This window comes from Cygnus olor, chromosome 5, assembly GCF_009769625.2.
Source record: "Cygnus olor isolate bCygOlo1 chromosome 5, bCygOlo1.pri.v2, whole genome shotgun sequence".
NCBI lineage: Eukaryota > Metazoa > Chordata > Aves > Anseriformes > Anatidae > Cygnus > Cygnus olor.
The window spans coordinates 57,143,608-57,168,721 of NC_049173.1; the positions used below are offsets into that span (position 1 = coordinate 57,143,608).

The 25,114-nt window shown below is 38.2% G+C and overlaps 1 long non-coding RNA gene across 1 annotated transcript in view; it reads right to left on the reverse strand.

The window, feature by feature from the left end:
* LOC121070358 overlaps window positions 1-25,114 on the reverse strand; it is an 88,729-nt gene that overhangs the window by 58,561 nt on the left and 5,054 nt on the right. The window contains exons 3-8 of the long non-coding RNA XR_005820022.1: window positions 14,023-14,175; window positions 12,519-12,646; window positions 10,752-10,976; window positions 9,578-9,736; window positions 3,350-3,449; window positions 2,772-2,896 (exon numbers count right to left, since the gene is read on the reverse strand). This is a non-coding gene — a long non-coding RNA (uncharacterized LOC121070358). The remainder of the gene's footprint in view (window positions 1-2,771; window positions 2,897-3,349; window positions 3,450-9,577; window positions 9,737-10,751; window positions 10,977-12,518; window positions 12,647-14,022; window positions 14,176-25,114) is intronic.

A 25,114-nucleotide genomic window follows, 5' to 3' on the forward strand; every position in this document is an offset into this window, starting at 1 on the left:
CATCTTAAATAGCCCCTTTTACTGCAGCCTGCTGCCCTCCATGTCAGAGATGTTATCTGGCTTACAGAGGAATGCCAAATTCTTTGAGTGTGTGTAGATCTATACTCCCACAAAATCCTATGCTGATTAGAGCAAGTACATCACGTTGTACAGTTTGTGCCACCAGAAATTAGATGCATTACAACAGCCAGGTACTAAACAGCCTGCTCTGTTTCCCTGGTCTGATTACACCCCTCAATGCTGAATGATGTTTTTGTATGCTGAGCTCCCTTGTTCAATCAGTGGTAATATAACAGTGGTAATAAACAGCCAATGCTCCTGGCTGGTTTTAACAATGTAACAGGGTCATAGTCACACCATTAACTATACTGTACTAGATTTACCTTGAAATAGATTTTAAATCACTGGAGCACTCACGAGTCAACGTGAGAGGTAATGTAGAAATATTCTCCCCAGAAAAGAGAGGGAGAATGAAAGAGACAGTTACTGAAAGCCAAGGATTTCTAATCTATCTTTAAACTAAAAAGTGCATTAGTCTCATTAGTCTCAAATAGAAATATGCACATTCTTGACTTACACAACAATATCCCCTCCAGAGAATTGCTCACACAGTGTGTGCGTGTCTGTATACGAGTAAATGTAGTAGATATACAAAGGTAGCTACAAATTAAGGAAGTGATGATAAGCGATGACTACAGTAGTATATAAGCTAAATGGCATATTTGGGAACCACTCAAACCAGGCATATTCATTAAATCCAAATTCATTGTCCATCAGAAATACTTAAGTCTCAATCGACTGATTTTAAGTGGTTTAAAAAACGATAGTTGTCAATGTCTGAAATAACTGGGTTTTTGTACAGTCCTCAACGGTATGGTTACAGTCAGTAAATACCTGCAATTTAGACTACAAAACATCTGGTCCCAACTCAGGGAGAGCTGTCAAAAAGAAGTAAGTGCATTTGTTTCAATAGACAAACAATCAAGCTATTGCCTGCCTTTGTTTCAGACGTTATTGCTTTTTCTGATCAGCTTATTGCTCATTTTGAGAGCCCTTATATCCAGGTATCACTAAGGAGTTGTCATATGCTTTTTACCGTTGACTGGTCTTTCTCTAGAGAAAGACTTAGCCACCAACCGCTGGAGAGGACTGGGGATTATGCTCTGGATCCCACTTACCATTCCACACAAGCTGGGGAAGAACCCCCCCCAAAAAAACCCTGCTTGTGATGCAGCCAGCTCCCCAGCCCATCTGGAGTTGCCATTCACAACATCCGTGGTTAACGCTGCCTTCCCAAGTGTCTTGAAAATTACTCAAAATTAAATTAAACTGTAAAGCTCAGATACAACATTTTGATTTGATTTGCCAAAGTAGTCTTTCTAATGAGGCAATTAAATTCCTTGCTAGTGCTAATTCTTGAGGAGCCAAGAACCACTGTTTCCCAAAATAGTCTTAGGAAAAATTGGAACTCATCTTGGTTTTTTGGAAGTGAACATGGCTGGCATGGCATTGCCATCATTATTCTAAAAATGCAGTCTGTACATTAGCAGCTAACCAAGACATTTTCTCCCACATGAAATACCAGTGTTTGGTTTGGAATCAATTTCACAACATGCTTGTGAATGCAGACCATACATTGATGCCAATGCATAGCATGAATTCATCTCTGTGTGCTATTAGAAGAGCAAAGTATAATTTTACATAAAAGGTGTCTACATCTGGTACTGTTCATATGCACTTTCTCCCTTTCCCATTCAAAATAAGAATAGCAACACAGAAAAATTTGGGAAGCTTTCAAGAATTGCTTTGAATTACACAAGAAGGAAAGTTTCAGCAAATCTGGAGATTTGCCATGGACATTTGCACACTGATTCCATCAAATTGGTATTGGTTTCATAACAATTTACCAACGTGTTACATGCACCAATTGAGAGCCTGCTCTGTTTTTAGGAGCAGACCCATGGTCCCTTTACAAACCTGGTGAGGACAAAATCTCCCAGGGACAACCTGGAGACGCCCTCTGAGAGGTGTCAAGGGCCCTCTGCTTCCCCAGATTCCTTATACAACAGGAACTGTTTTAGGCCATACACAGTAGAGAAATGGCGGATCATCCTTTCCTTTCCCAGTGGAGGGCAACATTTGCCTAGTGATTTTGTCAGTACAACTGCAAGGAGCACAAAACTAACTAGAGCAAACTCCTTGAAGAGGGACACCATTCTAAGAAAGAAACATTAATACCAGTTTCCTGGTAGTTTTCAATATAAATTGTCCTCTGTCTGGGGGAGTGTTAGGGGACATAATTATGAAAAGACAAAAAAAAAACAGTCACTCTGCATAGTATACATTTGTGTGTGCACATACCTGGAAAATATTAACTGTGTTTTAGCCAAACTATTCATTCCGACTCTCCCTTGCATTTATGAAAGGGTGACTCTTCCTCGCCTCTAAACAACAAGTGTTGCTTCTGATTGTACTTCCTTCAAACTACTAGCTTTTTTTCTGAAGCCCAGTTATGTGAAAGCAGCATTCCAGAACTGGACTCAGCAGTCACAAAAAAAAAAAAAAAAAAAAAAAAAAAAAACGGGGGAATCTCTCTTGATCCAGTATTAAAACAAATTAAATGCATGTCAGTATTTTACCCAGAATGCTATATTCTTCTATTTGGTACTAACATTCTCATTTCTTCAACTACATTTTGTTCAAGAGGCCATGCAGCTTAAATAATTTGACTAAATTTTCAACTAATATTTCCTGATGTCATAAATGCTTACCTTAAATGCAAATGCTCCTTACTCGTTCCTTAGCACACTGATGTAGTGATCCAATGGAGTGTGTTAGACTTCCCTGAGCACTTCTTCATGCACGGAAATTTTATGGATTGTCCCACCGTGACATACTCTAAAATAAAATAAAATAAAATAAAATAAAATATGAAATAAATCAGGTTCTAGTACTTCATAATGGAAATAAACTTTAAGTATGTGTTTTACACTAACAAAAAAAATACCCCAAAAACAGAATGTGAGGTACCCACTACTACAGCATTATTTTCCTCAGTTGAGCTATTCTCGATTTATGGGGTGCCATGAGGCGAATACCAAAATTAGCCCCAACAATCCTGAAGAGCCTTTGAACTTTGTTTTCAAAATCAGCTTGAATAGATACTTCCTTAAAAATGTCTGGAAGCACTACAGCACTTAGTGCTGGCTTGGCACAAAGTCAAGCAGCAACCTTTCCTTCTATTTAGGTTGTATGCCTAAGAGCAATGTTACTTTTCATAACCAACAATTTCACAGGCGCCCATCACTGGAGAGCTGGAGCAAAGTGGCTCTCTAGAAAGAGGACTCACCCAGCCTGCGTGGGGTTTGTGGCAGTTGATTCGTCGGAGGCGAGGAGCTGAGTTTTGTGAGAGTCCAAGCTTAGCAGAAGCCTTCCATTTATTTAGTTTGCTGTTAGCAGGAAAAAAAAAAAAAAAAAAAAAAAAGGTGAGGGGGAGTAAAAGCCAGGCAATGTTAATGTTACTACTACCAGTACAATAATAGAAAAAAAATATCCATAGCATTACAGCATATGCAAACTGTATTCATTCTATTGAATGGCAATATAAAAATAAATAAAAATAATAAATAAAAATAATATAAATAATATATTTATATAAATGTATTATTTATACAAATTTGTATAAATATAAATAATAAATATGAATAATAAACTACTGACTGCACAGCTTTTCAGAAAGCTGAATTTGACATTCCCAGTCACTCTGTTCATAAAGTGGCCCATTGTCACCATTTTTAATTGTATGCATGGACAGAATGGAGCTAAAATATAATGGCGTAACCTCACTGACTTCAAGAACCTATGCTTACATGTACTAAGAATGTGACCCAATGTTTATTTGTTTTTCAGACCACAAAAGTAGTACTCCATGATCTACCAATGTATTTCAGTAAAACTAACCAGTGGAGGCTCCTTTTGCTCTAACACACATATTTTCATGTTTCCCATAGATCTGATGCTTTTTCAGGCTTTCACTAAACCAAAAACACATCTGAATTTCCAAACATCTCCTGACTTAGTTGAGTTTGTTCCCATTACTTCATTTTTTCTGTTGCACATATATCAACTAATGTTAAACAATGAAGACAACCAAAGCAAAGTCTTGCTCACAGGTTATTAAATGACCATTTATCTTTTCCTTTCATTTTGAAGTTCTCCACATAGCTATGGAGTTGGCTTAAATCTGGACATTACACAGTTAGAAATACAGATGTGAAAGCTGGAACAGAAAACATGGCCGAAATGGTAACCAAGATGGTGCAGCAAATGAAAAGACATGTTTGCATAATATCATGTCAGCCCCTCTGAAAGGCAAACCATATAACTTGCCAGAGCAAACAGATGGTTACACAGCATGTGAAAATATATTTCTTTTGCAAAAATTCAGCTGAAGGAACATAAAATAATGAGCTCAGAGTTAAAGAACAGATAACGAATGAAAGGTAAACAATGAACAGGAAAATGGGATTAGTCATCTTTAATTTATTTCACTTGCTCCAATATTTTTGTTACCTAAATTGATGACAAAAAATACTCTTAACTGTAGGCAAGAGACACTTGAATCCACTGTGTGTGCCTGCTTTTGTTGTGGTAAGCTTTTAGCTCCACCTCCCAACACATGTTTTCAAGCACTTGAGCAATTCTTATAGTGCTATCTCAGTTTTTCTGAAATAAAACCATGGGTTTGAAGAAAGAGCACATGCAAAGACAGTGTGTTGTAATTTTAATGTCAAAATATGTTTTAATAATATTTTATATGGTCAAAAACAAAGTTTTATGGCCACCTATGATATTTGATACCCCATTCTTCATTTCTCTCCATTTGTTTATGTAACACAGCTGCAAGTTGCTGAACAGGAATAGCTGCATTTCAGTGATGGATGTAGTAAGCCTATAAGCATAGATTGGGGAATCTGGGGTGAGAGAGAAAGGGAGAGGGCATATGTGAAGGACAAAAAGAGCAAGAGGGCTTAAAGACCTTAAGTGAGGATGAATTCTTGTCTCCACTGAAGAATACAGGAGTTTAATCAATTATTTCAGGAGGACTGGTAAGGTAATTTTGGCTAAAGTGCACTTGGATCTTGTGTAATGAATCTCACATGAATGAATTCATATACACATACTATTACTTCACATAATACTAATGAGCAGTATTTTCGTGAAATTTCCTTTGTACTTGAACGTCATTATCAAATTGCACAGATTATTGAATTATAAGGCCTATTCCCATAAAAAAGCAGGTAAATCATGATCTTAATCTCTTGAACAATTCACTAGTTATAGCACACAAAAGGTGGTATACAGCTGAAGGAAATAATGAGCTATTGTGGTAAAAACAAAAGAAATTACTCCTTCCTTCATTAAAAGTTTAGATGACCATTCCAGAAACAAATTGCTGTGATCAGTTAGCTCTTCAAATGATTTCCACAATATCAATGAAATTACAATAAAATGGTTAATTCTTTTATACGTATGTCTGTATGGTTCAAGAATGAAAGATACAGTAATACAGAGGGTCTAAGAATACAGAGAAAGAGTCAGGTTAGTTAGGTATAAAGACTATGAAGCTCTTTTTAACTAAAAAATACCAGAATTCTCTATATTGTTTACAGGGAATAACTGTATACATATAATGGTCACAGAAGGTCTGGGCATAATGCTAAGTTTAATCATGCATAGTCGCTGGTCACACAGATAATGTCTTAACACCTTCCCCTTCAACTGCAGAACACATATGGACAGTAAACAACTTCTTTATATGTCTTCCTTATAATGCTCAATTCAAAAACCTATCCAAAGACAGCCATTCAGAAGCTATAAACTTCATCTCTGGGATAAAGAAGATATATTATTCTAGTTTTTCATGTAAAGGAAGAACAATTAAAATATTGAGATTTTTTCTGAAGAGAAATTTACCAGACAGAATACTTGTACATGTTCAAATCTTTTCTTTGGACTACTTTCCATTGAGCTCTCACAGCACCTCCTGAAGTCTGCCTGAATCCCATTTCTGTACTCTGTGCCATATGTCTCCACAGCCTACACTTTATATTCTGATAGGATTTCTGTGATGCAAACTGCATGTTGTGTGACTAAAATGTGACATGAAAGATGTGCTTCTTCCAGTGACCCCAGTCCCTGCAGCAGGAGTGAAATAAGGCACTGTGAAGGTGTCATAACTGAGACGAACACAGATTAATGAGAAGCAGATCTAAAAGGAAAGAACTGGCTTAGTCTGACAAACTAGAGCTTATAGAGCTAGCCTAACAGAAAGTAAGTGCTGCAATCTCTTTCCAGTAGCAAATCCAAAATTTCACCTAAATAATTTTTTAACACCTCCCCTCCAGTCCCATTTCATTTTCCATGAGAAAAGCAATAGCCCCCAGCTCACTCCAAACAGCAAAGTTGTTCCCACTTGGAAATTCAGCTTGAGGGTTCCTCCCAGCACAGAAAGTGTCTGACATAAAGCTGTCAGCATTTGTTTGAGTTGATGAGCTGAGCTGTCACGGTGTTTAGACAGAAAGCTGAAAAGGAACAAGGCAGGATGTGGCAGTGGTTATTCACTAGGTGGCACTTTGCTCTCTGAGGTTCCAGTCTGGCAAGAAGCCCCGATCAGTCAGACCCCAGCCAACAGATATATTGTCCAAAGGTTCAAAAATGGAAAAGTGTTATTTTTCTGATGCTCTTCACTTGCGGAACATAAACATATGGTCGAGTTCAGTTGGACAAAAATAGAGAAGCAAGTAGGCCATCTGCATGGAGCTGCCTGCACGATTGACCCAGTTGCTGCCGATTTGCTGCTGTCAAAGAAAAAGAGGCCCTGTGCCTCTCTTCACCCTAAGGTACAGGCTGGTGCTGGAATCCAACAAACATCGTAGTGAGGCCTTGTGCTGAGTGTTTTGACCAAATTCAGATCTGGTCAACTTCACTCTACTTAACCAAAATTATCTTCAGTGTTTAATTTGGATGAAGTACTCTTTGCTGCATGCTTCATGCACACCTCTTCTGTCAGCTGCTATTTCTGCGAGAGCAGATACTTTCCAGGAATGGAGAAATAGATTTCTGAATGCACTTAAAAACAACTGAGTTTACGATTCGTCTGACACTGTTGTTAGAAACTCAAAGAATACACGATATGAAACCATGGCCTCCTGAAAACAGTTTATCAGGAATTAGACAACACAATAGTTACCTTGCTTTAAAGGAAATTTCTCCAAAGGGTTAATTGTGGACCCAGAAAAAGACTAACAAAACAAAACAAACATGTGGAAGGCATCAAGCTTAAATTTTCAACATGAGCAACACTAATAGACCTTTTCTGTAGCCAGGCACAACCCCTGTAATTCTACAAATTAGACTGAGCCCCTGGGAACTATGTGCCTGCAGCTGCTACACAGATGTGCAGATAGAAAATGAAGCAGAATCTTCCAAATAAGTCTGAATGGTTCTGAAGCTAATAAAATTACCACTTGATCCAGTGTTAACTGATAACTTTACTTATAAAAAAGCCATACATTTCATCTTACAGCAAAATACATTCAGAGCTGAAAAGTATCCTCCCATGGATGGGTGAAAAATTTAATTCTCTCACTTTGGAGTGATTCCCATCTTGTAAATATTAATTTACTGTCAAACCTCTTTTTGGGCAGTAAGGGAAGTTGTTCTTGGTGCCTGTTTGGGAGTAAGAGCTCTTCCTCAGAATGCTGGTTAGTATTTGTGATGAACAACAAATACACATATTCCCCTGAAAATATTTATCCAAAATTCAAACACAAACCTAGCTTCTTCTTGTGAAAGATGAAAAAATAGCCCCAAAAAACATATATTGCTGGCTGACTGTCAAGATTATCTAAGAACCAAATGGCACACACTGACTTCCTGCTTTGCTTTCCTGATTCTTATCTGGTTTTCTTAGTTACTGACCTCCCCATTACTGCATAATGAAGCTCGGATTCTGCAACACATGCAGAACCAGAGCTTCTCAAAGAGCTTGGAAAAGCTAGTTGTCCAAACTCAACTGCACTGCAACAAGTACTGAGGGTCAACCCCCACTTCAGGGATGGTTAAATGACTAAATGAACTTTCAAAAATCTGGCCTTGAGCACTTGTTTTTTGGCACTTTTGACAACCACAGCTCTAAGATCTAAAGAATTTGACTGTGGCAAGTTTGCTTGGCATGGAGCCCACATGGATCCAAGAAAACGCTCTAACAAAATGACCTCACAGTGTTATATGAACTTGACCAATTGAAAACTGCACATAAGTCACAAATGTTCAGGCACAGATGTGACCTTCAACAATCTTTTTTTTAAAAAAAAACAATTAACAGGAATAGTGACAGCACACCCAACACTTCAGAATGCCACTTCTTTATGTGGGCATTCCCATTCATAGGTAGGTTCAAAACAGCCAATGTGGACAGAATTCCCCTGCACTCAGGAAGAAAGAATCAAAAACGAACAAAGTGATGATGAATACAGAGAGTGACATGAGAAAGGACAAGAAACAGAGGAGGGGGAAAAAAAAGGGCTGAGAATGGAGGAAAACAGATGACAGTTGAGCATGGATGTCACTGATGTGACGAGTTCACAGGCAGATGGGGGGGGCAGAGGTTTTTTTTACTCATTGGAAACCACAGGAAAATGGGCAGATCGAAAAGGTACCAGCAATATCTGACAGAGAAATGACTTCACTAAGCATTTCACCCACCTCTCACCTTACTGCAGAACTGGAACTCATTTTAATCAAAACGGCTTTTTATATGCTCTTCTTGGAACCTGATCAAAGTGTTGCCTCCTTAGTCAATATATTTCTTAAAGTTCCCAAATGTGCCTGAAACATGCCCTTTTGCTATAACCCTAATGGCCTACAATCACTTCAAGCTGTGGTCTCTTCAACTAGGATAAACAATGTTGTGCCAATGTTTGGCTGACGAAAACCTCCAGAAACATACCAGAAGCTTAAAAGGGAGACATTGTAATTTTGTAGACAGCACTCCTCCCTGTGAATTACTGCTCTGCTTGTGTCCCACCATGCCATTAGGAGACACAAGTCTGATACCAGTGGTAGCTAACCTAGAGCTTGTTTATGACGTAGTGTATTTGCTAAGGCATCACCACACCAACATAACTCCCTTTCTACTCTCTAACTACTATAAATCTCTCAAAGATTTGCATAATGCACCAAAAAAGCTTCAGAGACTCTGGCAATCTTTCAGAGAGGCAAGCAGCTCATAGTGTCCTTGCCCAGCTCCCAGGATAGACATTGCTAACATCTTTTCTTAAGTTGAATTCTTCCTACGTAGTTTCCTTGGAGTGCAGGGTATTTGCATTCACTTCCAGTCCACAGTTGCTTACGTGGACTAGTGGGTCAGTTGCCATTTTCCACCCTCAAGGAGCAGTGACTGAGAAGACGTATCCAGAACACCTTATTTTTAAGGTTCTTTCTGGATAAATATGTGATGGTATTTTTAAGGCTGCTTTATTGAGGACTTCACATTACAGACTCTGACACCTACCTCATGGGACACACATGTTCAACTGAAGCTCAAAGCAGCAATATCACAGGGAGACGATCCCATTCCTAGCCCGAGCCTCGCAGACCACTCCCTGCATGTGGCTGATGTTGTGCACCCTCCACCAGAGACGCAGGCCAGGATGGACACATCCTGTCACATCTGTCAACACGCACATAAGGAAGAGACAGTCTGTGTCTGGGTGTCAGTCACGTTTGCTGTTTCCACCCTGCAGGGACCATGCTCACTGGGGGACTTATGCATACACATGATACCAGAACGAGCAGAGTGGCTGCTACTTCTCTACATGCCACATTAAAGAAGCAAAGGGAGGAAGCTACAGCTTTACTCGGCTTTTGGCACTGGCTGTTTCTTTACATGAGAATAACTGGAAGACTGGATGAACTAGGGAACTGGTAATAAGAGATAAAATACTTTTTAGACAGTGCATGTGCTTCTGATCAGGCTGCCCTTGATAGCAGTCCAGGGCTGTCACTGTTGCAGAACAAGACTGCCTGCTTTGCTTTTATTTATTATTGGTAACAAGGAGGCAGCTAATCGCCCCAGCCAGAAGGCAGGACCGTACTGCGTTGTCGAGCACGGTTCAGTGAAACTGTAAGTAATAACGTTTGTTCTCGAATGCCTGTATGTGAGACAGGCAGTGGAAGAAAGGAAATGATATCTTTGTTTTGCTATAGCAGCTGATGCACTGGGATGTTTATGCAGGGTCACATAGGAAACCTGCAGCAAAGCCAGAATTTGAACCTACATCTTCTGCATGTAATTACAGCACTGGCCCAACAGGTCCTTCCTTCCTCTCAAACATTTGCTGTCTGACTTCTAGCTGAAGGCTTGAACCAAAGAAAATCAGCATGGAAAACAAGCTTTACGCAGTTGCATGGAGAAAACAACTCCATCAACAGTCAGCAGACAAAAATTTCAACCAGGCCCACAGATCAGGACAGAGCAGTTGTTCCACTGGCAATTGCAGTCAAACACCACCTAGCTCTATTTATAAGGCTCCTCATTACATATTCTAGGTGGCAACTTTCTGAGCCAAGTTTGGAAGCCATCCATGGACAAAATGGCAAAGCTTGTTTTCCTGCTGTGGAGGTGTGAACAGTGCCAGGAGATGCAAATCCAGACCTGCCGTACCAGCCGGAAGAGCTGGACATACCTTAGCATATTGTTCAGCATCTCTGCTGGTTCATTGCTTGCTGCTGCTATCTCTGTTTTTGTGACAGATCCCTAAATAAGGGCTTAGGACCCGACTAATCAGAACGTGTTTCTTCTTCCCAGAATGCCATGACAATTGCATTCCTTTGGCGGAAGGTTTGCAGATGTAGCACTGTCAGAGCTCATGTCTTCAGGCTGATGTTGAGCCTGTACAGAGCAGGTTGCACTTCACAGAACAAGCACAGTGACAGAAAAGACAAAGAGCAGAAGGGGAAAAGCAAGAAAAATGATAGCATCAGATACCGTGAAATCAATAGCCTTAATTCACCTCTCAGAAGTTATGGTAACAGAACACAACAATAAGAGTCCCTCTTACTTCATTTGTTCACAGATTTCAGTGAGGTGTAGTGTGCTGGCTGATTGATAGCACAAATCCTAGTACTAACCATGAAATAGCATAGCAAATTCTACTTCAGAAATTTAAGTGCATCTCACACTTTTTTCCCCTACTTAGTTATTGCTGCCTATCTCTAAAATTCAAGACTTTCAATTTACAGAAAAATTCTATTTCAGGAAAAAATTACCTACTTCTGGATTGAGCCCAAACCGTTTTTTCTTTTTCTTTGAAACTTCCCAGAAATCTGGTGAAGTACTTACATATTGTGAAGGAGAATTTATTTTCTGAAGCAAAATCATTACTGTACATGCAGCTTTTTTGCCTGCAGGCCTAGAAAAATGGATGCTTTAATAAAATGGGATTTCAGAGCTGCTCAGTGACTTTTAGAGGTTTCCAAACCCCCTGTTCCTTTTCTGCTTCAGCTCAAACACTTGGCCCAGCCCAGGCCTTGGAATTCCACGCTCGTGTCTTTCAGACAACCCTGGAGATGCAGCTTCTACAGCTTGGAGAAGGGCACCATTCAGAGTGACCTGGTACTGGAGAAGCCAGACATACAAAGGGAACCAAGCCAGAGTCCATTAGAAACCTGCCTGACAGGCAGAGTTTCATTGGAGTTGTGTAGCTGCTTTGACATTAACTTGCCGAAGTCTTTTATTGTGGAAGAGTTGCTTTAAATATAAGTATGGGTTCTAGGAGAAAACTAGGACTACAAACAGAAGGATACACTTTAAGAGACTTTGAAAGAAACAATTTGTTCTAAGGAAATTAGCCTACTTCAAACAAACAAATAAACAAACTTAATTTCTTCCAAAGCCTATCTTACTACAGAAAGTCACCAAGCACATAGCAGTCCACACTCTTGTTTTCTCAACAGAGATTGTAAATAAGACAAACGATAAAAGATGTTGTTGATCTGTTTTGGTGGCCTGCCCAGTACCACAAATTTCAAAAGCTGTTACGTAAGGCCAAATGCTGAAAAAGATATGTGAGAAAGTCAGTGGATTCACTGATTTTCTGAACAGTCTCCTGGAATTTTGTAAGGTGACTCAAGAAATCAAATGGTTAAAAGATGGCAGAAAGGTTTACTGGAACAAACAAACTGAATTATATGACACACTATGTAGACCTACCAGCTAGAAATTCATATAAAACAGGGGAACAATATAGTTAACCAAAATCAAAATTTATAAATGTAATAGTACTTGAGTTGGTGGACCCACCAGGTGTTATCAGGAAGTGACAGCAGAGGGTGTTTGAGCACAGACAGATACATTCCTGTACTACTTGAAAGTTTTTCCTAAAATACTGAATCATTTAGGAACTTTCAGATACCCTTTTAAAATGTCTTTCCTTCAGCTATTTTTGACTTACCATACTCGTTAACTGAAGCTGGAAAAGCAGGCATATTAAAACAGACCCCTTAGGCTATAGTAAGGAATGTTCTCTTCACTTCCACCGCTGGCTTAACTCCACCCACAACAAAAACTATAGTGGGAGAACTGGAGTAAAGAAAGCATCAATGATCTTGTGCACGTGAAAAGCACCTTAATCAAAGTACGTAGAGGTCTGCTGCCCAAGGTTGGAGAGCCCAGTAGTGAAACGTTACTATTAGAAAGCAATTTACCACTACTACTTCCAGCATGGTAACCTAGAAGTAAGCAAGCCTAAGAAATACAAGAGATTTTATCGAGTTAAGGAATTGGCAGCAGGAAAGGTACACAGGCAGCATTCACTACATCCCCTTTTACCTCATAAAATTTAGGTCAATACCTGACTGTACAACACCTACTCATTCAATTCTGTGCCACTCATGACTCTGAAATCAAAAGTGGGAATTTTTATCTTCCCCATCCAATTTTCCACCAATATTTTACACACATAGTCACTGTTGAATCAGTTATTACTATGATACACATTTTGATATGCTCACCAGTACAATCAGTCCCAGTGAAGCAAATAGCCCTACTTGTGCAGTAAGGCACCAATACTCAATGTGAGAAGGCAAAGCAAAACCTGTTGTTAAATTTCAGGGGTTAAAATGGGAGAAAAACTAAACAAGATTTTTCCATTACTACAAAACACTGATTTTAGAACCTGTCCTCATAATTATAATGAGTTAGCTGATTGGCATAAAATCATTATTAAGTCAAGTAAAGTTTGTAACTGTCCGAAACATTTGTCGTAGTAATAATCAGATTTTTATAGAGCAGGCTGTATTACTACTCAGTAATTGTCCTCTTTATTGTGAATATAAAAGTACCAGAACTACTATTAGAGCTGAGAAAAAGCCTGTTAAAGCATGAACTTCTAGAACTATTTGTTTCAAAGTCAAAAATACTAGCTGGGTGCCTATAAATATAGGACACAATCTAATTAAGCCTAATCCTTAGATCTAGTAAAATTAGGCCCTAAAAAATCTGGCACTTCACCTGAATAATAAAGGAGATTAGGATTTGATCCCATGTCCCTAATGTTAATTTGTCAACCTATATTGCCTGCCAGTAAACAATTAAGGGCCAATCCTGAGAGGCTGTTAGAGGTTGAGGGAACTTAATGCCTGGCAAAGATAAGGAAAGAATATTGCCTCCTCTTTACACTGGGCATGAGCTTTATACAATTATCCTACCAGTTAGGATTAACTGGGCAATTATTCCAGCAAACAATAAGATATTGATTACAGTAAAACAAAAGCATCTCAGACCAGCTCCCTTGTTAGCACTGCTGCCAGCCAGAGCCCCACTGAATTGTGTCGGTCCTGGCTGCCGGCCCACTGCTATCAGTCCACAAACAAGGGCTGCACAGTTATAGGGGGTGCAGCAAAGGAAACAGTTTTCCTAACCTGTCAGCATTTAAGAACTCAAACATTTTTCCTTACCACATAAGGAGCTGAAAATTTGGAGGGAAAAATGTCCACAGACTAATCATATCCAGCAGATGGGCTTGAGAGAACAGTTTTGCTTTCCACACTTTTGAAGTATTTCCTTCAGATTTTGACCTCCTTCCCGTGAGTGAAAGCTGCATTTCAACACTGAATTTGGGAAGGAAAAAAAAAAAAAAGAGAGAGAGAGAAAACATCAGAATGGGAATATCAAAGGGCTTTTTTATTATTATTATTATTTTAAACCCCCCAAAACTCTAAACAGGAGATTCAGCTAGTTCAATCTTTCTTGGCAACGATTCCAGTTCAGCAAACAGACTCATTTAGTCAGAAGATTTCTGCCCAGCAGTAGTCAGTGGTACATAAAAGACAAAAGAATTCACATAACTCTACTTCTAGTACAGAGAGCTCTGTTCAGGCCTGGAGTGGCAGGGACCATACGCTGGTGATATTTCTACGCTCTACACCATAACAGGCCTAAACAAATTCCAAGACTCCAGAAGCTTAGACCTAATTGGTTATCTGGCCAATTATATCTAGCCATAATGTTTTCCCTCCTGTACAAAGTGAAAATTCTCTTCCCATTTCTGGGACACATCAAAAGATGATTGTGTCTGCAGAGCACTTCTGCTCATGCTAAATCTTAAAATAGCTACAATCTTAAATACTACAAAACCCGAATGTTTAGATGGATATTCAATACCTACGGCAAAACTGACCTTTAAAATCCCTAGCATTCAAGTATTTCAAACATTCTGTCACTACAGCAATATCTAGCACCACCATCTTGAAGGAGACCACAGCTGAGAATATCTATTAGTTATTCAAATTCCAGATTTTCCAAGATTTACCTTATCGCTTTGTAAGAGCTGGTCCTCTGCACTTGTGACAGATGTTTATTTCATCCTGGATGCTCACTACCTTACCAAGGCTTAGGTAAAAGCTCCAGACAAAATACACTTGCACCTCAACCATATTGAAAAAGGGACAAATTCTGAGCCTAAGTAGTTCTTGGTCATGAACAAAGTCTAAAACTCATAACTTCTTCTATGAATACAAGTAGCTTTTAGTCCTCATGTTTCATTCTGGAGACCAATAGTCACAAAATCAGCTACAAATATGCACTAAATAAATAAAAGCTCCCTTCAGTTTAATCTATATAGATATTTTTCCAGAAGTTGAAGGCTGTGGTATTTCTTTTCCCCTTTTGTCTTTTTTTGTTCAAATTTTGGTGGGGATTTATTAAGGTGAAAAAGAACCACGAGGAAAAATTATTTGCAAGCCAGGAAGCCATGCTGGTTAGCAAAAAACAGCAGGCAAAAAAAACACAAGAGGGGAACTCAATATTTTCATACTTTAAGCAGGAAAGAAGCAGGGGACATATACTTTTTCATCAACGTGATGCTACATTTACACCCTTGCTCTCTCTGAAGACTTACACATGCTTTTTAGTTTTGACTGATAATAAATAATAGATTTCCTGCCATTAACTACAACGTTCGCCTCTCCCCTCCCAGGTTAACGGGTTCTGTCCAACAGATCTGGTCCTTCACAAACAATAGCTCCCTTACTGCTGAGGCCCTGCAGAGGCCTGTTGAAAGCGCACAAAAATATTTCTTCTGCTCTCTTCCTGAACTTCTTAAACTCTAGGTGACCCAGAGTAAAATCCATTTTAATGGGGCCTCAGTTAAATTAGTCAACTGAGCCCTTGTTGAACTAGCCAACACTATTCAGAAATAAAAAATAATTTTAAAAAATACATTCTAGTTTCTTTTTGAAGTCTTGATTTTTACTTTACTTTCCTTAGAGGGAAAGAAATACTTATGTTCCCAGTTTTAATTCTCACTTCACTGCAGAATTAACCAGCATTATTTAAATAGTACAGCTACAGTTCATTAAATTGTGGTGCATTTAGTTTATGGAAGTTCTCCTTCAATGCCATAGCATATTAGGTCCTGTTAGCCTACTAAACTGTCCGACACAATTGTGATTTTCACTGAATAATTTATTCTGCTGGTGACACAAGTCCAGTGAGCTGTGAGTAGAACTGAGAGATTATCTAGGTCTCTTGTCATGCTCCTTGGACATGCATAATAAAACAGTGCCTTGGGACAACATTTTTCATTCAAAACGTACTTCAAACTGCTCAAGAGCATATTTCACAACATTAAAGAATATCAGCAGAAGATGGAGAAAAACTTGTAATGCACATGATAAACATCAGAAGTTCATTTTCACTCAGAAATGGCTTAAAATCGAGCAGCATCTTCCAGATTACAGGAACTTACCCACGCAGTGATGAGACATGGTCGTTACTTGAAATAATTTACTTAAATATTTTTTTATATTGTGATAGCATACTGTAAATGGGTACTTACACATATGTACCTTATGCTGATTTGACAATTAATACCAGGAAACTGCTAAGGATCTATATGATCTCCAAACACATTCGTGGTTTATTCTCTCTCCAATGATACCAGTAAAAGGGTAAACATGTCCAAGATAGCAGGGCTGAGAAGTATACCAAGTAAGAACAAGCATATGAGATGCACAAAGTTAACTGGAAAATATCCATGAGGATTTTAAAAAGCAGAAATTTTGATTTTAACAGGATCCTTTATTCAAATTATAGTGAACTTTACACCGGTGTTACTGAGCATGTCTTCTATCCATGACATATGTGAACTTTCACCGGTAAACAAAAGTAGGCAGTGGTCTTAAACATTTGCGTTTTTTATATAAACCTAATCTAATGTATGTTTTCATTAAATTGATAGGAAACACATCGAAGTTGTTTTTAATTTCAGCAGAAAGGAAGAATATGTCTCTGTGTTTCACCAGAACATGAACTTCTAAATCTGTTATTTCAGTCTGATAGTGCCATGAGAGGAGCCAGAAATGTTTTAGTAGACATATTGTTTTATTGCTATTGTGCTCTTCTCTGGAACAGAAGTTATATTATGTTTAACTATATGGCTATTTACACCTATTTGAAGACAAGTGCCTGGAAAAAAGATGGAAGACATAAGAGGTCTTCAAGAAAAAGTTGCATTATTAGTATTGTAAACCTCAGTCTTCACACACTCAAATTCCTCTATGATAAATCTTCATTACCAAAAGAGTGCAGTCTTGAATCAAGTTTTGATTTGGATTAGAATGACAGCGACAAAAGAGCTGAAATCCAAAACAAACCTAAACCTCATGTCTTGATACTGTTGCATGTATTTAAGCAAAGTTAATTATACTGAAACAGTCAAAATAAGTTAAGAATGCACACTTAGTGTCAACATGAGCCATATATACTCTCACAGATGTAGAGAACAGTGGGAGAGAGAGGTCCTTCCTATCGTCTTAATCTGTAGCTCCTATCACGGTTTTCTGGCATTTCATTGATCTCCTGTTAGGGCTACAGCATCACATTTCCATTGACAGCGGATTGTTTGCAGAGCCTGAAAAGACTGAAAGACTAGTGAACATGGCAAGGTTTATTTAGAATTCCACATCCACAAGTTCCTTATAAAGTTGTGTGTTCTCTGGATTTATGTGTATATAATACTCTTCTTTATGATTGAAAAGACCTAAATACACATTCCTTCAGGTCTCCCTTGCCTTCTTGCATTTCTACATAAGCAGCTAGTCTCTACCAATCCACAGATACGGAAAATACACTTCTTTCATGCTGGCATTAATTTATTTCATTCAACATTCAGAAGCATTCTTAGGAATGAATCCGAGGAAACATTTTCTAAAGTATTAAGCAGCTCCTGGTTTTGAAAATCTTACCACATCATTTAGATGGTGAGTCTATAAGTCCTGAGGCAAGTTTTCAGTATTGAGACAAAAGAGGAGAGACACACTCCTTTTAATACCACTAGAATTTGATCATTTAAACAGCCACGTACATTTTGAAATGTAGTCCTTGGAATTTTGACTCTACCTCCAAGGCACTCTTTAAACAAAGGGTGCCCACATTTGCTGTATGGGTCTTTACACAGAGGTTAAAAACAACATCTTACAGTAAAAACCACAGGAACGAGAAAAACACCAGTTTAATGATGAGCCACAGCTGGAGATCAAAGGGTCACATTTTGACCAGAAGGGAATCCCTTTTCGCCTCCTTGTATTATTTATCAAACTAATTATTCAACTGCAACAAAGAGCACTCTTTCTTTACTTTTGCATCCATTTGCCTCTAAATTTGGAGAAATTAGCAATAATCAGTGTGAATTAAAAAGAAATTCACAGCTATTACAATACTAACTGCTTCTATTTTCATCTCCCCATCCCATAACCCTCAACAAATTTTGCTTTCTCCATTACCCATAACTTAGACTTGCTATATTTAGGTTAAAAAGTCACAGTCCTTAAAATAAGATGCTTATCTTCTTTCAGCTGCTGAAGTCTAAAAGTGATCACAGTCCTCAGTCTTTGTGAACTTTACAACTTGTTGGATTTTTCTTGAAATGTGTCTATTCTTAAAAGCCAAACCCATGGAAAAATAACTGAAACCAAATGCCATGTGATCAGGGCCAACCATAACACATGAGAGCCCTAAAATAACAGGAGAGATACTGTGGTAATGCCTGACCTTCTGAACTGTGCATATGGGTTGAAGCAAAACAGCCCATATTCACGTCTTAAATGGTGCATACTAATAGTTTATTTGTAATGCAGAGGAACACAGTTTATAGAGCCATGATTTTAAAGCTTCAAGGACTTGCTTTAGATGCCAGAAATGACTTCACTTTTGGAATAAGCTTAAACAAGGTCACAGTTGAACTTTATTAGCTTATATGGTCAAAAACAGTTCGGGCAGTTTCAATAACTGTGGACATTCCCTCTTTCTTCTACCACGTTTCCACCTCAAAAAAGGCAGGTGCTCTCCCACATTTTCTGCTCTAAATACAGGGTTACTCAGTGGGCCTGAATCTAGCATTTCTAAAACTTTGAATAAAAGTTTACAGGCAACACAACTGCAACTACAATTTTCTTATAAGGATGTTACCAGCCTGTTCAGACATGCAACCAGCCCTTAACTCAAGTGATACGTCTATCAGTTACACTTGGATCAGTCCCACAGAACCTGTGTGTGTGTGATCCCAGTCATCTAAAATGCAGATTGTGTTGTTGCTGAGAAAGATAACTGAGCCCTTTGTATATATCTAAAGTGTTCAGACCATAGTGCCATCAGGATACTTTCTGACAAGGAACAGTAACCTTGGCTAAGATAAAGAAACAATGATACTTCAGTGAACACTAACTTCAGACAACGAAACTATGACAGTGTCAGAATAATGGCCGCTGCTATCCAGTTTACACATATAATCAGTCAAGATGTTGAGTAAATGGTATTATTATGAGTTAAATCTCCCTACAAACTATGAGTGGGAAATCTACCCTCTATCCAGCTTCAATGTGCAAGATGGCCAGAAACTCAAAACCAAACCACAGACACATCACTGACACACAAAGAAAGCATATACAGGTTTGCTCAGGAACAAACAAATGTGTTTCCTAGGTAATGTTTTTAAACAGAAGATGTGCAACTTTGACAGCAGGAAAGAAAAAGTGAGGAGAAAAAGGACAGATGCATCAATGATTACATCTAGACAGTTGCTGAAGCCTTGGCAGTGTAAATAAAAGGGAAAAAACTTTGAAAAAGTTGCAGGGTCTGGTGCTAGCTGAATGAGGCTTCCAGCTGAAAGCAATGAAACTTTTCCTAATTATTCTTATATCCTGTTTTCAGGGAAAATGTTTATCCTACTTTCTTTGTAGATGAACAGGATCAGTATAGAGGCTCCTCAGTCCACAGCCATGCTTTCTTCCCTGCTGGAAAAACTTGTAGCATTCATGGCCTTCCAGACAGCCATCCAGTCAGAACGGTAAACCATGTTGTGGACAAACCACTGGTACTACCCACAGCCCTTATGTTACAGACATATAATGAAATCCTGATCCCACTCTAGTTGAAAGTCCTGCTGCTGCTCGCAGGAACACAGACAAGACTTTCTTTTTATGCATATTTTTTCTTCATTAACAAACCTTCAAACAAATAAAGAGAAGAGTGCTAAAGAGCTCTATAAGATAGTTTTAACTACCCCTCCTTCTAGGTCTTGAGTACATACATATCTGCAAAACCATGCCTACAGATCTCTTGCAGCAGAAGCTACCAAAAATCCTGGCAGAGGTGGGCGAGTCAATAGGTAAAAGACAGTGAAACTATGCAATTTGCCATGCTCTACTTCATAGGCAATTGAATGAAAATGAGAAGTTCAGTTATCTGAACTGGTGAGATGTGGCAGCCAGACCACAGATGGAAAAAAGAGCAGTAAAATGTTTCTTAATGCACGAAGAACTAAAGAATAGAAATAGAATCATTCATCATACGCAAACAGATAGGGTAGCGCGGCCAAGGAATGCACTGTTACAACAGTTGATTTTGGCACAGGATCATACTTAGCTGTACTATTCCTTCAGGTGAAGTCCTGCTGAACTGAAGTATTGCTGGACAGAAACCAACCTGTCCTCTGGCCAGAGACAAGCACTGAGACCCTACAAACTGAACTGCTAGAGAAGGGGTAAAAAGTATAAACAACCACTTCCTATAGTCCTCAAAGAACAAGATCACCTTAGAGTTAAACCTTCATTATAGGACCTTATTTAAAATCCATGGAACTCAGTAAATAGGATGCTTCTAATCATTAACAGGGATACTTAGGCCCTTTTTTTGGGTTTTGGTATCTTCAGACAAGAACAATCATTTCTTTCTTCTCTGTTGGTTACAGCCTCAAGAGAAGACGAATACCCAGAGCTAATCGGGGCTCTGACAAGAAGGGCTAGGACTTACAGAAGTCTGACTCTGGACAAGGACAGATAGTACCAACATATTGTTCCACCATGTTCTTGTACTGTATCATCTGCTGACAGCATTCATAACACCTTCAGGGTAACACCACAAATAGAGACATGACTTTGCAGGGGAAAAAAAAAAAAAGGAACAGTTAAAGGCTGCAATGTCTTTCTTCTAAAGTCAGTAATTATGATTAAAAGTCCAAATATTTAATATGATCAAGACAGAAATCCTTCAGCTCTGACATCTGCCCAGTCCTATGACATGAAGGATGATCCTGATCTTCACAAAAACATCCCTTCATCTGTCTCCTCTCCCATCGCGCCAAACCACTGAGCTATTCTCAAACACTTGTACAAACAGGAAGAGGAAACTCAACGGATACTAACATCCTAATCCTCAAAAATGAGGTAGCTCCCTTGTGTTGTATCATTTGCTCCTTTTTGAATCCTAATGAGGTACAAAACATAACAATGTACAGAAACCCTACTTAATTCGTAACAATTTTAATTCTTAACATTAGGTCTTAATTTATAGCTTCATTCAAAGTAGCATAAGCAGAGGTCTTACTGCAGAACTTTGAAACGTTATCTATGCAAGATTTGAAAAGTTTTGATTTCTGATTTCAGCAAAGTATCTCAGACCTTTTATATACTGTGCCCTCTTTTAAAAATAATGTTAATTTCCTGTCTGATACATCTGTCTTTCTTCAGTCACAGAAAGCAGGACGATTTTCAAGCTTTTTCCTCAATTCATCTGATACTTTCATGAGTGCTAGAGGGCCACAAGCAATAGTGACACTTCATAATAATTTTGACTATATCAGTGTCCCATGAAGAACAAAAACAACAACAACAAAGACCTGAGAATATTTTCAAAAGCTTCTATTAACCTGAGGTTTCTGGTCTTGAGCTTCACAACTGTTGAGCTCTTCTGGGAAGCTACAATGTATAGCTACACTAGCAGAAAATGCTGCAGAGTGTTGGCTAATCCTAAAATGCTGAGTGGAGTAACAGTCTCCTGTCCTCTGTTACCTCCGTGTGCCAGAGGTTCAACACCTAACTCCACCGAATGATGTTCATTCTGAGAGACAGTTAGTATTCTTCCAAGTGATGCCATTGTGAGATGAGGATTTAGATCTTTAAAAACAGGATGAACATATAAAGCCTGTGTTTATGTGGTTGAGGTTTGACAAGCTGGAGCCTGAATATTTGTAACCTGATAGCAAATGTAAAAATTTAGACATGGAATTTGATGTTTTATCTTCATCACATAGATCTAATACACACAATAACAAGTTTGTATATTTCACATGTATACCATATATGTGAGATACACTTTGGCAGATACAGCCAGCTCCTCTGCCAGATATCGAACTACCCTCCTCAGCTGTTTTTAATTTCTGGAACTTCTTAAAAATGAAAAGACTAGCTGTTTTGTAAATACTTTAGCCAGTCACAAATACTCAGCATTATAAAGAACGGCAACATGAAATACTTGCTTTCCATAAGTTTACTCTTTCTATAGCATGTTAAGAAATATTTTGTGATAATCAAGCATCTGACAATCAAATTAAGTAACACCTCTTTGTCTGCTTTTTAGTATAACACTAAAACACTCAGACTGAGATTTATGCAAGCAATGAAAGGAAACTCATGCAATGTTGAACTGCCTCCTTAGTCTGAAGAAATTTGGAAAAAGTTTTGTTGAAAGCACATAAAACGACATAAAACTTTGTATGTAATGTCTCTGAGAAACAAACTACCTTTCTGAATAAATGAAAATGAAATCCACGACTGTATTAGTTATGCAGGTAGGTTAAGACCACAACAAACTAGTTTGTATCTCATGTTCAACTGTACATTAATTGCTGTCCCCCTCCCTTATACTGGTCTAGAAGTTAAGTCTTTGTATCCCCTCGCCTTCCTGTAACCTACTTGTGATACCACGACTAACTCAGAAGAGGAGAAGTTAGAGATAAAGAAAATGATTAAGGGGTTAAGAAGTCAACTACACAAGAGAATGCCTGCAAGGCATGCAATGTGCTGCGTCCTGAAGATGAAATATTTGTTCTTCAAAGCAGTTGAGGATAAGCTTCCAACAACGGAAGAGAATCTAGAGATTCATTAGGACCTAGAATTCAATGAGATGAAAGAAAAATCCCACTGATTTCTATCAACACTTCCATCTAAACAGAATATATTGAAAATTGCTTTAGAGGTGAACTCCTTGCCATTTGCCTACTGCACTGATTAAATTATACTTTCTTTGAATTATTTGTTTGCAATCTTTTTATTATTTAAATCAAGCTGAAAGATTCCATATAAAAAACTAAAGCTCATGGGAACAGTAATATTGATTTTCATGTGGGTTAATAACTGGACAAATGTTGCAAACCTCTCATGGATATGAGGATTGTTCGGTTTGACAGAACTGTTTTCAGATTCAAAAAGTAACCATTCCTTCCTAAAAAGCAAAATTAGTTATAAGTCATATTGTGACATCATATTCTTATTACATAGCAGGCAATATAGAAATTACATTCTAGTTACTAAAATCCAGAAAAGATTCTAAAATGTGTAGGGACATTTTTGTGCGAACAAATACGGCTCTGACAAATTCAAGAATTCAGTAAGTAATGCCTTAGGTTTTTTTGAAGATGCAGTTTACTAAGAATCAAACCATGTGTGGAAGCTTAGAGAGCACCAAAACTTCTAATGAGTGAAGAGTATATTGCAAGTAAAACAACTTGGAATTATATAAATAAAACAGTATTATTTTTTTTTACTTATTAGATATAAGAAGTGCATGGGCTCATTGCTAGGGGAGTTTGATTTCTACATGATTTTTTCACAGTACACCTTACACTTCCTGAAGTTCCCAGGAAAAGAAAACATGAGTGCAAAGATACTCTATCAAAATACACCTGTGTAAGAACTCTGACACCCAAGCACATTCAAATTCTGAATTCCACTCTCAATAACGAATGGAAAAACTCGAGTTCCACTAGGAAAGGCCTATCTCAGCTGGTATTTTTGCAACTGACATTTCCAACTTTCCCTAAAATGGCTTTGACAAATCCCTTGATCTGTGCCTCTGGCTGACACTTAAAGTCTTTCAAACTCAGAGCAATAATGTTTAGTGTTTTTGCTAATAGTGCAAGTCTGGCATTAAGTGCTAAACATTAAACCGATACCTGGCATATTTATCACTACAGACCACGTTTACTTAAAATTCAGAAATCGTGATGAAGCACATCACACAAGACATGGACCCTCCTTTCTTTTCAAAGGAAAGACAAGTTTTCCACAACTGGATTATCATCAATAAGTATAAACAAAACCTGCCATAACTTTGTTCCTCAATCAATGAAAAGATTCATCTAATTATTTGCCTTATGGGCCTGCCAAATACAGTTCAAACAATCACATTCATCATCCTCAAACACATCAGAACTGCTTCTTGGGGCTCTTAAAATGATGAGCAAGCAAATCAGTTCAGAGAACAGAACCCCTGACATTCTGCCAGGAACCATGTGTGGAGAAGTACTTAAAAAAGATGTAATACTGAGAGACGTATCCTGCCAAGGTGAACTGTTCAATGATGGTGTTGCAGTGGTCATTTTAATGATGGATAATATATTTTCATTTCAGTTTCTTAGTTGTAAGATTACACATGAACCATATTCGAGAAAAAAGAAATGTACTCTTTCAAATTTAAGTTAAAATTTTCAAACAACCATAATCAAAAGCAGGGGTTTAAAAATCAATGTATTGCAACAGGTTCACTACAATTTGCAAGAGTTGATAATGATGAGAAACTTTCGGGTCCCTTGAAATTGGACATTAGGTCATATTCTCTCCTTTACATAATAATAATTATTATTAAATATAAGCAAATTCCTATCCACTTTTATGATCAATAAATAGCACATGCTGGATTGACACTGCATCTATATTTAAATCTCTCTGTATCTCTCAGAGAGAAAAAAAATCTTGAAAAAAGCAGCAGCACCACAGGATTTTTTAAGATTTTTTTTCCCTCAAGGACTTGAAAAAAAAAAAATTCCAACCACACTACTACCATTCCTGTTATATTTGAGACCGGCTATGTTAGTAGGGCAGGAAAGGCTTAATGGGAACTTCTTTTTGTCAAAACTCCTTGAAATCAGACCCCCCAGTCTTTACACATACATATTATGCAGTGGTCTGCTGCGATGGAAATAGATAGGTCTTG